General features: G+C 36.3%; 1 protein-coding gene and 1 long non-coding RNA gene across 12 annotated transcripts in view; one reads left to right on the forward strand and one right to left on the reverse strand.

Annotated features, from left to right (window-relative positions):
- lpp (LIM domain containing preferred translocation partner in lipoma) overlaps positions 1–13491 on the forward strand; it is a 482039-nt gene that overhangs the window by 68660 nt on the left and 399888 nt on the right. The window lies entirely within an intron of this gene.
- LOC147836371 (uncharacterized) lies at positions 2740–5860 on the reverse strand. Its single transcript, XR_015493732.1, has 3 exons — positions 5707–5860; positions 5217–5290; positions 2740–5014 (listed from the first exon to the last, which is right to left on the reverse strand). It is a non-coding gene; the product is annotated as an uncharacterized LOC147836371 (long non-coding RNA).

Raw genomic sequence — 13491 nt, forward strand, 5'->3', positions numbered from 1 at the left:
ATTAGCTGCTTAATAATAGTTTGTAAGGTAGTAATTGTGTTTGGGCAATATGGATGTAAAATAAGATCATACTTTATAAGTGCTAATAAACAGTTGAAATCTTAATAATAGGCAGGTAATAAGCTGGTAGTAAATGGTGTAAATTGTTTTCTAACCTAAAGTGTTACCAGATAGTCAAATACATTTTGAACAAGTAAAGGATGAGTAAATGATATGAGAATAAAATTTTTTTTTACACTAATATGTTATGTGAAAGCATATAATGTACTTAATAATGGTATTTTTATACTTTATAAATGGTCAATTGCATCTTAAAATCAATTCTGTACTGTCTGTTTTCTTTTATTCTTTGTAAAATATAACTGGTCCCCTGATTGTCATTTGCTTTAAAATGCACAAACAGTCCTTACTTTCAATGAACTCACAAAAAATAGATCCCTTACCTCTAGTAGGTCATAGGTTTTAAACTGGATTCCTGGAAGGCCGCAGCTCTGCACAGTTTTACTCCAACCCTAATCAAGCATAACTGATTTAACTAATCAATATGTTCAAGAATAGGTTGTTTTCAATCATGTTATTCTGGTGATGCGTGAAATTTAGATTGAGGGCAGGAAGTGAAAAACTAAATGGGAGACAGGGGAAAGTCCATATTTAACCATATTTTAAAGGTGATATAAATAGAAGATAAGCACATATGTTGGGCGTGATCCTTATATCATGAAGGGAACTGAGTTTTCTACTGAACTAAAAAACAAAAATTTAGTTTGCTGAGTTTGTCGATGCTGATGCTGTCACATGTTACATACTAAAGTGTTTGGAAGCATACTATAGATATACTTGAATTAAACTGTCATAGTAATTATATTGTTGCTGTGGTACAACACAACTGTAGTAAGAAACAAATGATTCAATAAGCTTCCGTTTTCTATGCTATAATCACAACGCACCACAGTTTACACTAACATTACAGTATTTATTACTTTTTAACAGTACTATGCTACAGTATTCGGTAGCATTCATTAACAAAGAGTTGTACACATTATACACTTTACTATGTGTTTTATAAATTACTATAAAATCATGTTTATTATAAATTACTATAGCTTTAAAGTTTTAGTTAAATATCTTTACATATCACGAAATAACAGATACAGAACGCATAGTCTACATTATTTATGTATTTATTTTTGTAAGGGGGAAAAGTGCTCCACAATAATAACTATCTAGTTTTGTCGCCAGGGCTGGATTTAGTTCTTTGTTCTGTCTATGAACTTACCATCAACAAACATTCACCGCTACCGCGCATCTCAATGTTCATGTTGCGGATGTTTATTCTGTCAAAATTAAAGTCAATCTATGGATTAATGCAAAACCAGTATGTTATTTCTATTCTGTTGATTTTTAAAAAATTTTTTTTGCACGTTAAGATGTTATACGCATACCTAAACCTGTATATAATCTTTATTAGTGCCGTCAAATAAATTATTGTGTTTAAAAAAAGTTTAAGTATTCATGGATTTTTTGATTAAATGTTTATTATTTGCTGCCTTTTCTTCCATTTTGTATTAATCCCCCACTTTTTGAGCAAAACCTTCAGGAAGTCTAAAAAAGATGTTTGGCACATTTCATTTTTGCCGCTGTCTTTTATAAGTAGTTTACATTAAAAGACTTACATTAAACATCTACAAAGTCGAACTCTAGCTTGGCTCTATGAGGTTCTTTCTGTCAGCCAATCAGTATTTCGAAGGACTAATCAGGAACAACTTTCTTTGTCGTTTCGCTGGACTGCTCCATTGATAGAACAGGAAGACAAAATCAGTCTACTAAATAATGCCGCACCACACAAAATTGAGAAAAACCTGAAACTGAAAAGATGTGTGTTATTTACAAGCATTTTTTGACATTGAGATAAAATGTTGCATTGTACATTGTTGAAAAAGAGTTATTAGAAGAGTGTAAAATATTTTTATTTGCGTATATATAGTCAGTGAAACGTTTTGTCAGTGTCTATTAAACTAATTTGCTAATTGTCTATTTTCTTTTAAATTGGATATCAAGTCTTGAAGGCCAAATACTTAATTTAATTCATGGGATATATAATTCAGAAAATATAATTCAACAGTTTATTGTTACGATAACCAGCGATCATTCACTGGAGATCGCTGGTTTCCTCTTCATCATGAACTTCACTTCCGCATTCCCCAGGACTACATTTCCATACATGCACTTCTTCCAATCACGCACGCCTGGTCACTCATCTTCCTGATTACATCACCAGCTGAAACCTGTTACAGAGACTGATTACACACAGTATTTAAGCAGCACACACACTCATTCACATTGCCGAGTCTTGTCTACTGTTTGGTGACATTTCAACGCGTTTCTCCCGATCTTGTTTTCTCCGTGTCTGTACCTAGCTTAGTTTCCTAGTTATCCTGTTTGGCCGCCAGCCTTTCGACCTTTTGCCTGTTTACCGACTTCGACTCTGGATTTGCCCGTATATGCCTGTTCTTACCTGTTTTGACCATTGCTTGCCTGACCAACGAATAAACCTGCATTTGGATCTTACCTTCAGTTGTTTGTATCTATCCCGAATCACAACATTTATATAAAGCATACAATTCAATGAATTTAACCATATTAATTATAAAAAATTTGCAGCCGCACTGGATAAAATATTTAGCACAGCCTTGTATGCTTAATTTGAAAAGAAAATATTTTCATCCTAAAACATTAAATAAATGTTATAGAAAGAAAAAAAACTTTCTCATTCTCTAGCATCAACAGATTGTCACAACACCAATGTTTTTTTGTTTTTTTTGGTGGGGGGGGGGGGGGTGTATTTGTTGAAAAGTAACACTTCAATTAATGATCTACCAGATGGAACCTTAGAATTCCAAGCAAAAAAAAACTTTTTAATATTAGATGGTTCCATCTGCATTTCCCTTTTTTTTTTGTTTGTTTGTTTTTTACCCCTATTTGCAAATTTAGGAGAATTTTGATCATTTACATTTAGAGTACATTTCGGGTCTCTGTCATGTTAATGTTTGAAAAAGAACTGTTACACACATATTGTTTGCTGTATAGAATGCAAAAACTTTAAAGTTCAATATCTTAAAATCATTTAGAACGCAGAACGAATCTTATAACTCCAAGGTGATGATTTAAAGACATCATGTGAAGATTGAAATAATAATTCTGTACAAAACAGATCATTTCTTTGGTATTGCCCCTAGAAATGTTCAGCAACTTCTCAACAACAAAAGTCCAGCTTGTAGAATGGCATCAATGCCTTTTTGCTGTCGAGAAAATTGAATCAGACAGTGAAACAAATGACCTTATCTCATCACCAGAAGGCCATTTGCTCTGACCACAGCCTCTGTCCTACAAAATTTAAAGGCTTCACTCGTTTTATGCACCGTCTTGTTTTCTTCACGATATTCAGGACCAACTCTTCCCGGATTCGTGTGGTAGAATCACTCAGGTGAGTATAATGTAAATGGAGTAATGTGCCGAAAGAAGGTAAGGAGAGACAAACTGCCAGACACACTGTCTCATCAGCTCAGTGTCTCACTCTACCTGCTGCATTTGTTGCCTCTTTTTTTGCGTCAGAGAAACCGCATTCAGCTTTTCATTTCTACAAGCATGTCAACTGCAGTTATTCAGGCTTTTCGCAAACTTTTCGGCCATTTTCTCATGCCTGCTTTTTTATATGCCACACTAACAGAGCCAAAGTTCTAGTTTCATTGGTTTTCTAAACAACATCATGTTACTTTCAAGAACTTTTATTTATAAGACTTTTTATGCTTTTTATACACAGCTGATATACTGTACAGAATCAAGGATATTCCTGAGAAAGCTAAACTGTCACCAATTGGTCATTATATTTACATGTATTTTGAGGTCAGTGCTTTGTTCTTTTTGTTATTATTGTAACAGGAGTAAAATAAAGCAACAAGAAGCCGTCTTTGTGAACCACAATCGCAAGATCCTCTCAGTATGAGTGCATGAGCAATGGTGAGTTTTATTGTCATAAATGAAAATCATATCATAGTCATGACTGGCAGCTGTTTGTGCAAAAGGTTTGCTATATAATGCTCAAACTGTATGAAAAGATGATGAGTTTCCGAAGAGTTTTAGAAACTTAGAGTACAAATTTTGTTTCATATATTGTGCCTAGTGAGAGTACGCCCTAAGACAGGGCCGGTGTCCTGCAGATTTTAGCTCCAACTTGCCTCAACACACCTGCAAGAATGCTTCTAGAAAGCCTAGTAAGAGCTTGATTAGCTAGCCCAGCTGTGTCTGATTGGGGTTAAAACTAAACTTTTCGGGACACCCTCCAGAACCGAGTTTAGACATGCCTGTCCTAAGAATTCATGTGATCATGTTAGTGTTATGGGTTTTCCAATGGTAAGTAACACAGACATTTCCATCTCCCCATAGTGAGAACATCTCTGGGTTTAGTTCTGTTTGTTTATGGTTGGAGCTGAACTCTGCAGGCAGCCCTAAACTAGTATGTAAGGAATATTATGTTGTTTTCATGTTTGCACATTTGACTTTTTACTAATCATCAGTTGCAGCTATCAGTCTAAGCACCTTTTGTAATTAAATATAGTTATTTTTACTCATACTTTATAGAAAACCATTTAGGTATCACTTTAGTTTAAGTAACAATTCCCACCATTTACTACTGGCTTATTACCTGCGTATCATTAAGATATTAACTTTTTATTATACATTTTGCTCTTATTTAACATTCTTCCCATTACCTAAACTGAACTACTACACAACTAACTAATAGCTAATCAGTATTATATTGATCTTAAAGTCTTTGTTGATGGTTTAATTATAGCGTGAACTGTGACAATTTTTGAAAAAGGATTATGTAATATTTTTACTTAAAGAGCACCTATTTTACCCCCCTTTTTTGTGTCTTCAGAATGTATTTGTGAATTTTCAGCTCAAAATACCCATCAGATTATTTATTATACCTTTTTAAATCTGGAAATTTGAGCTGTTCGGACAGGGGTCACCAATATCGGTCCTGGAGGGCCAGTGTCCCTGCAGGGTTTAGCTCCAACTTGCCTCAACACACGTGCCTGGATGTTTTAAGTATACCTAGTAAGACCTTGATTAGCTTGTTCAGGTGTGTTTGATTAGGGTTGGAGCTAAAATCTGTTGGGCACCGGCCCTCCAGGAACAAGTTTGGTGACCACTGTGTTAGGACATTGTAGCTGTTTGTGTTGTCTGTGCCTTTAATCAAAAAATTTAAGCTGGTTCTCTTCGCCCACTGTTCCCATGTGCGTGTCAGAGATCTGATGCGTGTAACCTTCACATAGATCAGGGCTTCTCAAAGTCCAAACTTCAGTCTGGATCAGGACAGTGTGGGTATTTAATCTAGACCTGACTCTATTTCGTATTGCTAGACCATGCTTAAAGGATTCAGATTGTGTATTTCCCTACATTGATAGTTGCATAAACCTTGTAAATCAACTGTTATTGGTATTTTACTTTTTAAAAAATATGTGCCAAAATTAAAGCAAAGGCAAAATGTTCAAAGTTTTCCTGTGTGACTCTGTTGTCATGATATCCAGTGATCATACGAGGCGATCAGCACGTGATCATCACGTGATTAAGCCAACCCTGGCCCATTGTGGAAACGTAGCCCCGCGGACGTTTCTCCGGTTTTTGTTTTCGCGGATCTGCTAGAGGCCGCTGTGCGCGCTTTTTCGCGTCTCGGGCGCCTCTCGGGAGCGCGCGCCGTTCGCGCCTGCGCTGTTCTTCTGCGAATAGCCGCCGGATCGGCTGACCCGGCCGCCCTCCTCTTCCTCCTCCTCCTCCTCCTTCTCTAAACCCGAGCGACCTGCTTTAATCAAAGTCCCTTTAAGGCAAGTCATTTCACTTGGCGGCCATTTTTGAAACGCTTCTCGGGCAGTATGCTCAGGCATTCTGTTTAAATGTGGAAACATCAAATTCTCCACTATTTTCCAAGCTTATGATTGAATTTCATATTAGGAATCACAGCCTGATCTCAAGAGAAAACCTTAGTATTTTACGTTTTGGCAGTTTAGTGGCTAATTCATACGAATTCATACGAGTTCAGTCGTATGAAATTGTACGATTTTAAAAAGGAGGCGTGGCACCTAACCCCACCCCTAAACCCAACCGTCATTGGGGGATGAGCAAATCATACTAAAATGTACAAATTAGATCATACGAATTAGCCACTAAATGAAAAAGTTACAAATTGCGGTGACATTGTGTTGGAAACTCAGGTTTAGTCCGAGCCCCTCTTCCGAGTATTGTCAGTCTACAGCAATTGATGATAAGCTCCTGTACTAGAAGGCGGGCTTTATTTGCCATATAGCGATCGACATTTGGCTGATTTGGCTTCTGTACTAGAAGGCGGGGTTTTATTTGCCATATCGACTGTTACACTTTTCCCCATTCAAAACAATATGTATTCTATAGTGTTTGCTTTAATGCACCACAGTAAAGCGATCATTTGAGTGGATGAAGATGTCGGTCTCATTGAAAAGAAAACTTGAGGAAAAGAATTGACAGTTCAAAGCTGAATGGGCAGATAAGTGTGTGTTTATTTTGCCACAAGTTAGCACAATGCCATTCTGCTTGATTTGTAATGAGACAATTGGAGTTGTAAAGAGTGGAAATGTGAAAGGCCTCTATGAAACAAAACGCAGAAATTTTGAGCTGCAGTATCTACAAAATACAGATAGAAGGACCCCAAAACTACACCTAAAGTTTTCATTACACACCTTTTTTTTTTTTTTTTTTTCACTTGTTTGAAGAGAGGTCTGGATGCAGACCTGGTACAGTTGGCTAATGCTTTTAATGCCCACCCCTAACCCTACACCTGACGTCACTAGCTCAATTGAATGCATTGTGTCTGACAGTCAATAAAAAATCAAACATCTCAGCTTGCATCATCATGGCTGCATTTCGATACTGTTGGGCCTACCTTTTGTTTTGTTTTGCACAAAAATGTATTTATAGTGGTTTTGCCACATTTGAATTGTTTTGAATGCAAATGCCACTTTATTTAAAGACAAATAAATAGTGTTGTCTTGTGATGCATGTTTTGGATGTTTATTAAAAACAAGTTATGCAATATCAGTTGTTCTGGACCTTTGATCTTAATAAAAATTCAGATTTAGACCTTTTAATAGACATTGAGAACCACTGATAAATAAATCAATTCAGGCTCATTCTGAAAATGTATTGCCGTATACGTTGCTTGAGACTGCGAAATACGCCCCGGGAAGTACGTATTTGTGCAGTTTTTGTTTTTACGAATCCGCGAAAAGCCGCTGTGTGCGCTTTCCCGCATTTCAAATTTTTCTTGCTTCATTCGCACCCGCACTGTTCTCGCGTAAACTCAGCAAAGGGGTGCAGCTGATCACAGAGAGCTGAAAAGATCTTTTAATCCCAGTTGCTTTGCACATGTCCTGTCATGTTGATATGATTATACTCCTTACTATGGAGGCATGTTTATACGTATCTATCAATCAATACAGTGGGCGGGGAAACTGTTATCCAACCTGGCGCTGCTTTGGGCCTCAAAATGAGAGGGAGCCTATTTTAACGTCAGGAAATTGAAAAAAAGAGATTTATAGTGTTTCTGTCACTCCAGTATGACAAAAGACACACTGTACTGTACCTACACACAGTTCTGTCCAAACAGCTTCCAAAAAAATATTTTTATCATAGGTGTCCTTTTAATAGTATTTCTTACTCAGGCACTTTTGTGTAACTGTACTTCATCTACCATGGTCAACAATGTCATAATGATCATACATTTTAACTGTATTGTAATTTTTTAATCAGAAAACCAGCACTTTAGATCAGTGCATATGTGTATACACTTTACAATAAGGTACATATTTAATGGACTAACATGAACTTTTTAAAATAACTAATGATACTTAAATAAATACTATAGAGAATGTGTTGCTCATTAATTATTAAATGTTTATAATAAATAATAGAGCCCTGTTGTCATTTTTTTTTTTGCAATATAATGCCTTATACTTAGAAAAAAAGTGAGCTTGCATGCCAAAGACTTCACCTCACGTCATTTAGCTGAAGTCTAATAAACTGAAAATGCAATAAATTACTGAATAAATTACTGAAATAGAATGGATAGTGCCTGTGGTTTAAACTCACAAAAGTCATATTTAGACAAATCATTTGATTTATTGCCAGATAACTTTTGCTTCATGGGGTTTATCCGTTATGCTAATTTGCCATCTATCAAAAACGAAGAAAACAAATAGCAGCATACTGCAACTTTCATAGCCAAAATTGATTTGATAAAGGCCCTGACTTTGCGCAGTAAACGCAACTTTCTCTTCCACGCTTAAAAAAAAAACAAAACAAAACACAAAAAGCTATAACTCTCTAAGTGTCTCCAAAGCAAACACCAATTCCTTCTGTTCTGTGCTTAGAATCAAAAGCCACGGCCGCAGGCTTGTATCTGCTTCTACTATCCTGATGAATATTTACATGCTTAAACACTCAAATTAGAATTCATTATCTTGTGTAATCTTGGGTTTAGATCTACATGTGCAGTTGTTTGATTAGTTGCTCGAGGATATGGGTTTTGTGTTTGGTTTGTGGGCCTTCTACCTTTTCACACACTTGCCTTTTGAAGCTAACGTCTGGCGAACGATAGAGCCGTTGTGTTGGAATTAGCATCTCTTGAAAAGATGTTTTTGGGGTTGAAGTTTGTTTGATCTGAACCTCTCAGTCCTACTTAGCAACATCGTCTTGTGGCAACATGCTTTGGTACCAAACATATTACCATGAATAATTGAAGAACAACACTAGATTTAGTTGAATGAGCACCTGCACATTAACCGCTTTAATGCAGAAGCTTCGCCACAGCGGTGGGATTTCTACATTATTGAAGAGAAAATACAGCGCGGTCGCCTTTGTCATTCTTGACATTTCCTGAAACCATCTTTGCTATTTGACAGCATTAAAGATGCATGAGGGGCCTACGAATCCGCTCGAAGAATTTTCTTTTTCCTCGAGGACTGAAATCTTGTGCGGCTTCGACTTTAAAAGGTAAAGTAGGTTTATTCTGTTTCTGTCACGGTCAGCCTGCTGCGAAGCAGGTCACTGTCACGTTGACATTTTAAAACATGTTCTCTCTTTCCTCCGCAGCTGCTTGAGGTTTATATCGTGCAACAGAGGAAGTGGTGCGGGAAGGAGAATGCGTCGGCCCTAACGTTTCGTGTGTACAACAGGATATCCGACGCTGGGAGCGTTAGCCTCGTGTCAAGAGACACGATATAAAAGATAGATTGCCACTTGTGTTCATAAGATGTACAAAAACTCTATTTTTAAAAATGTTTTTGTCCCTCGCCTTTTTGTCTTTCAGTGCATCTGCTCTCTCTCGAATGGCTGTGGTTCGCGCTTTGGAACCCAGACGTCTCATTTCAGCTCCTCGTGCATAGAAATAGTCAAACAGTGCTTATCTGAAGCTCATGTCTTATCAAACTTGCAGACATTCTGTGTGCTTTGAGTGTGCTACATTTACTCATATGCGAATGCGTTAATTGCCTGTTGACTGACGGCTGGAAAAGACAGGGATTTGATGCTGGGGCAATGGTAATTGTTTTCAGATTTGTTTTAGAGTGTCTTTTTGATCAAATTTGTGGAAGAGCGAGTGAGAGAGAAGGAAAGGAGGAGGTGAGGGAGCCAGACACTACTCATGGGGCCCATTAGGAAATTGCCAGTAAGCAAAGTTGCAAATAAGCTGTCACACAGTACAAATGAGATTACCTTTCCAATGTGCCCTGGAACCTGCGCACCGGGGGGATGCAGAACCAGTCACGGCAAAACAAGGCACAATCGGCTGATTTATCTCAGCGCTTGATCTTCTGGTGGTGTTCTTTCTGCCTCTGTTTTTTTTTTCATGCATGGTGTGCAAAACAGTTTACAAAGTGCTTGCAGCACAAGTTAATCAGTTGTAGACAACCTCTGAAGCGAGTCGACATAGTGTTTCAAGTCAGGGATTTCACTTATAGTCATCAGCGTTGGATTTATACACAGACAGAGAGGCTTAGCGTGCGTTTACATGACATCGATGTACTAAAAATGGAGAAGTTTTTCCACAAGTTTTGTTTACAGACGACAGCGTTGTTAATGCCATCCCCATGTACACTGATCAGTAAAACAACTACAAGTGCTGTACTATGCATGCCAAACCAGCAGTAGCCGATCTCACTTTGTATAGAAACACTAGGCAACTGTGCAAATACAGTCCCCAATGTTGGTTTGGCTGTAAATATACTCACATATACCTACAGACTGAACATGTAATACATACTATGTGCATGTCATTTATGACTTTAGGTTTATTCAAAGAACTTTGGTTGCAGGAAAATGATGGTGTACCTTTTTTGCATAAATTTTACAACAATTAACAATGCATGTGCATAGGGTGTTTCCATGTTTTTTAAGGGTGTAGTTGACACTATTTTGGTTCACTGAACATCCAAATTGTCTTTTTCAACACTATACCTAAAGTATCCAATACCCAAAGGCACCAGAATAAGTTTACAACCTTGGGTACGTTTCTGAAAACCATCAATAGCCAACTAAGGTCGCAAGTTCCGTCATAACAAACATAGCAAACTGAGTCGCAAACTTCTATGCTTGCAGCTACACCTCTGGAGCTGTAGGTAAACATAGTTCCTGGCTGTGTTCTATTCCCAGTTATCCCCCCTATTCCCTACAGTATTCGTTTAGAACATTCTAACATTTAAACTTGGAATATATATTTTTAAAGCATTAAAGTCAGCTCTCTTAGGTGTAATTTGCTTTCATAGTATTTTTACAGTTCAGTTTTAGCGACCTTCATGTTTACAATTGCGCTCCCTTCGCAGCCTGTTGGTTAGAACATTTCTGCAGTGGTTTGCATTTGTCAAAAGTAGACTTTTAAAATAAATAAATCAATAATAACCTACTTAATAATAACAACAATAATAAAAATTAATAATAATCATCATCATTAATATTATTAATATTGTTAAAGTAGGATTTTTCATTTCTTAATAAATATTCAATTTAATTTCTTTATAAACAGCCTCTTTATTTATTTATATGATTTATACTGTATATGAGATTGGAATATGTGTTAGCTTTTTAAGTGATTTGATGTTTTAGAACAGAATGTGTATTGTTCTCAATATTATTTGTAAAGGAAACATAGGCTCTATATGTACCGTTTACATATGTTTCTGTTAATATAGAATGCGAGTGCGTGTTTTTACCAAAACTAATATTGGATTTTTTTTGTGCATGTAAAACAATATACTTTGCACAAAGAAATTATGGGGTCCTTCTCTAAAGACGTTGTTACCACCTCATTTAAAGCATCATTATGGAGGTTTTACGTTATAACTAATGTGGTTCAAATGATGCATCTGTGACAGAGAAACTATGGGTTTTGGGTAACACTTGTCACTACATTGTTCTTTTCCCAAACTATGCATCGTACTATGATAGTTCAGCCATGAGTTGCTCCGTTGTTTGGGAAACGCACCCCTGATTGGTCAGCCTTTGTGATGCATTGAAAAAGCTAATTTGATAATAGCCATGAAAACAATTGATTATATGTTAATTTGACTTATTTCCAATAGGTTTTTAGGTTTAAAAAAATATGTTAGTACTATAGTTTAACTTCATATAAGTTAAGCTTGATATTTTTAGTCAGTTTGACTGAAGTTAATTAGAAATGTTTATTTGATTCAACAAAAAAGGCTGCAAATATATTTTGATTATTTAAATCTTACAATAGTTTGCTGTGCTGGATATTTTTCAAATGTTCCCGTGCACATTTTTAAACATAATTAGTTGTAGTACAACATAAAAACATAATAGTGGTTATTTTCACATTCCTTTTACACCTGAATGTTTTACAGACCCTTTTGACATTTCCGGTGTTCTCAAAAGCAGAAGTCGTCATCGTTGGATAAACTTCTACAATGCTCAAAGTGTACTACAACAGACAGATATATCTTTTTGTTCCCATTTGCTACAATAGCAAAAGAAAGAAAACAATCCACATAGGGTTTCTGCAACTTTGCAAATGTTGAATAAATTGTTATGTTGTTTAGAACAGAGAAATGTGTGAAATATTCTGTCTCTTACTTAGATCACTGGTCTCTTCTTAGATCACTGGTCTCCAAAGTGGGGGTCAGGACCCCCCGGGGTTAGAATTACCATATTTTATATTTATAACCTACTTAAGAAAGAAATAAAGGTAATAGTTACATTAAAAAATTACATACAAATAAAGAACCATTAGACTTTAGTTTTTTTTTTTTTTTTTTTTTTTGCGACTCCTAGGGTGATTGTGCTATATTAAGACACATCAATTGCGTCCGATACATTGATTTTATTGCACCAGGTTAAATTTCTGACATTTTTACAGCACTTACGTTTCAACGATGAATAGAATGTATTGTGTGCGCAGTTGTGTGCGTGATTTATATATTTATAACCATGTCAGATGATATTGGGGGTCGCGAGTCACTGGCATTGTTATTTAAGGGTCGCGGGCTGGAAAGTTTGAGAACCCCTGCCTTAGATGATAGAGCAGTGTTAACTTATAATGTAATTTATCGCAAAGTGAGAGAGATAAAAATGGGGTGGGGGGTTCAGAAAAGGTTTGAGAGTCAGCAATCGAACTCGAGACAACTGAAGCACAATAGCTTCATGTTGGCCCACTGGCCACAAGGCTATTAGCACTGACATTAAATCTGAATTTAAATTAAATGTTAATTGCAAATACAAGTGCATCACAAACTGTGACAAAGATTAATTGTTTTACTCCTTATATACAACATATTCCTCTTAAAGTCTGCGTGAGCTAGAAGTTGTTGAAACTTCCGACTGAAATGGAATATTGAATAGGGGGCGGGGCTTTCTTTTTGCACATCATTCCCTCCTTCCAAACTAATAGTAAGCAGGGTATGGTTAAGAATATTGTGGTTGACACAGTCAAACTGATGTCAACAGACTAGGACTGCCACTATAAAAATAGAGGCAAATGCCCAGCAAACAATTTTTGTGTTGAACAGACGTCTAATAGACATCTAAACGAAAACAGCTTGGCTAAAACAAGGCTAACTTTTAGTGAAAATCTTATAGACATGGAATGGTATCCCAAAATTAGACTATTCATGAAATAGACAGATTAGAGTTTATATGTGTAGTCATTCATTTCTGTTTATTTGTTGACTAGTCTAGTTTTGGACTATTCTTAGACGTCTATCATATTTTCACGGACAGTCCAAATTTAGCCTTGTTTTAGCCAAGACGACTATATTTAGACATCTGTTAGACATCTTTTAAAAACATAAAAGACTGGCTGGGTGGTCAGACTTTAAATATGAATTATTAAATATTACCAAAAAATTTACTTGCACAAATCAATTGTTCACCTAAAAAATAACAATG

This window comes from Danio rerio, chromosome 6 (assembly GCF_052040795.2).
Source record: "Danio rerio strain M-AB ecotype USA chromosome 6, GRCz13ab, whole genome shotgun sequence".
Classification (NCBI taxonomy): domain Eukaryota; kingdom Metazoa; phylum Chordata; class Actinopteri; order Cypriniformes; family Danionidae; genus Danio; species Danio rerio.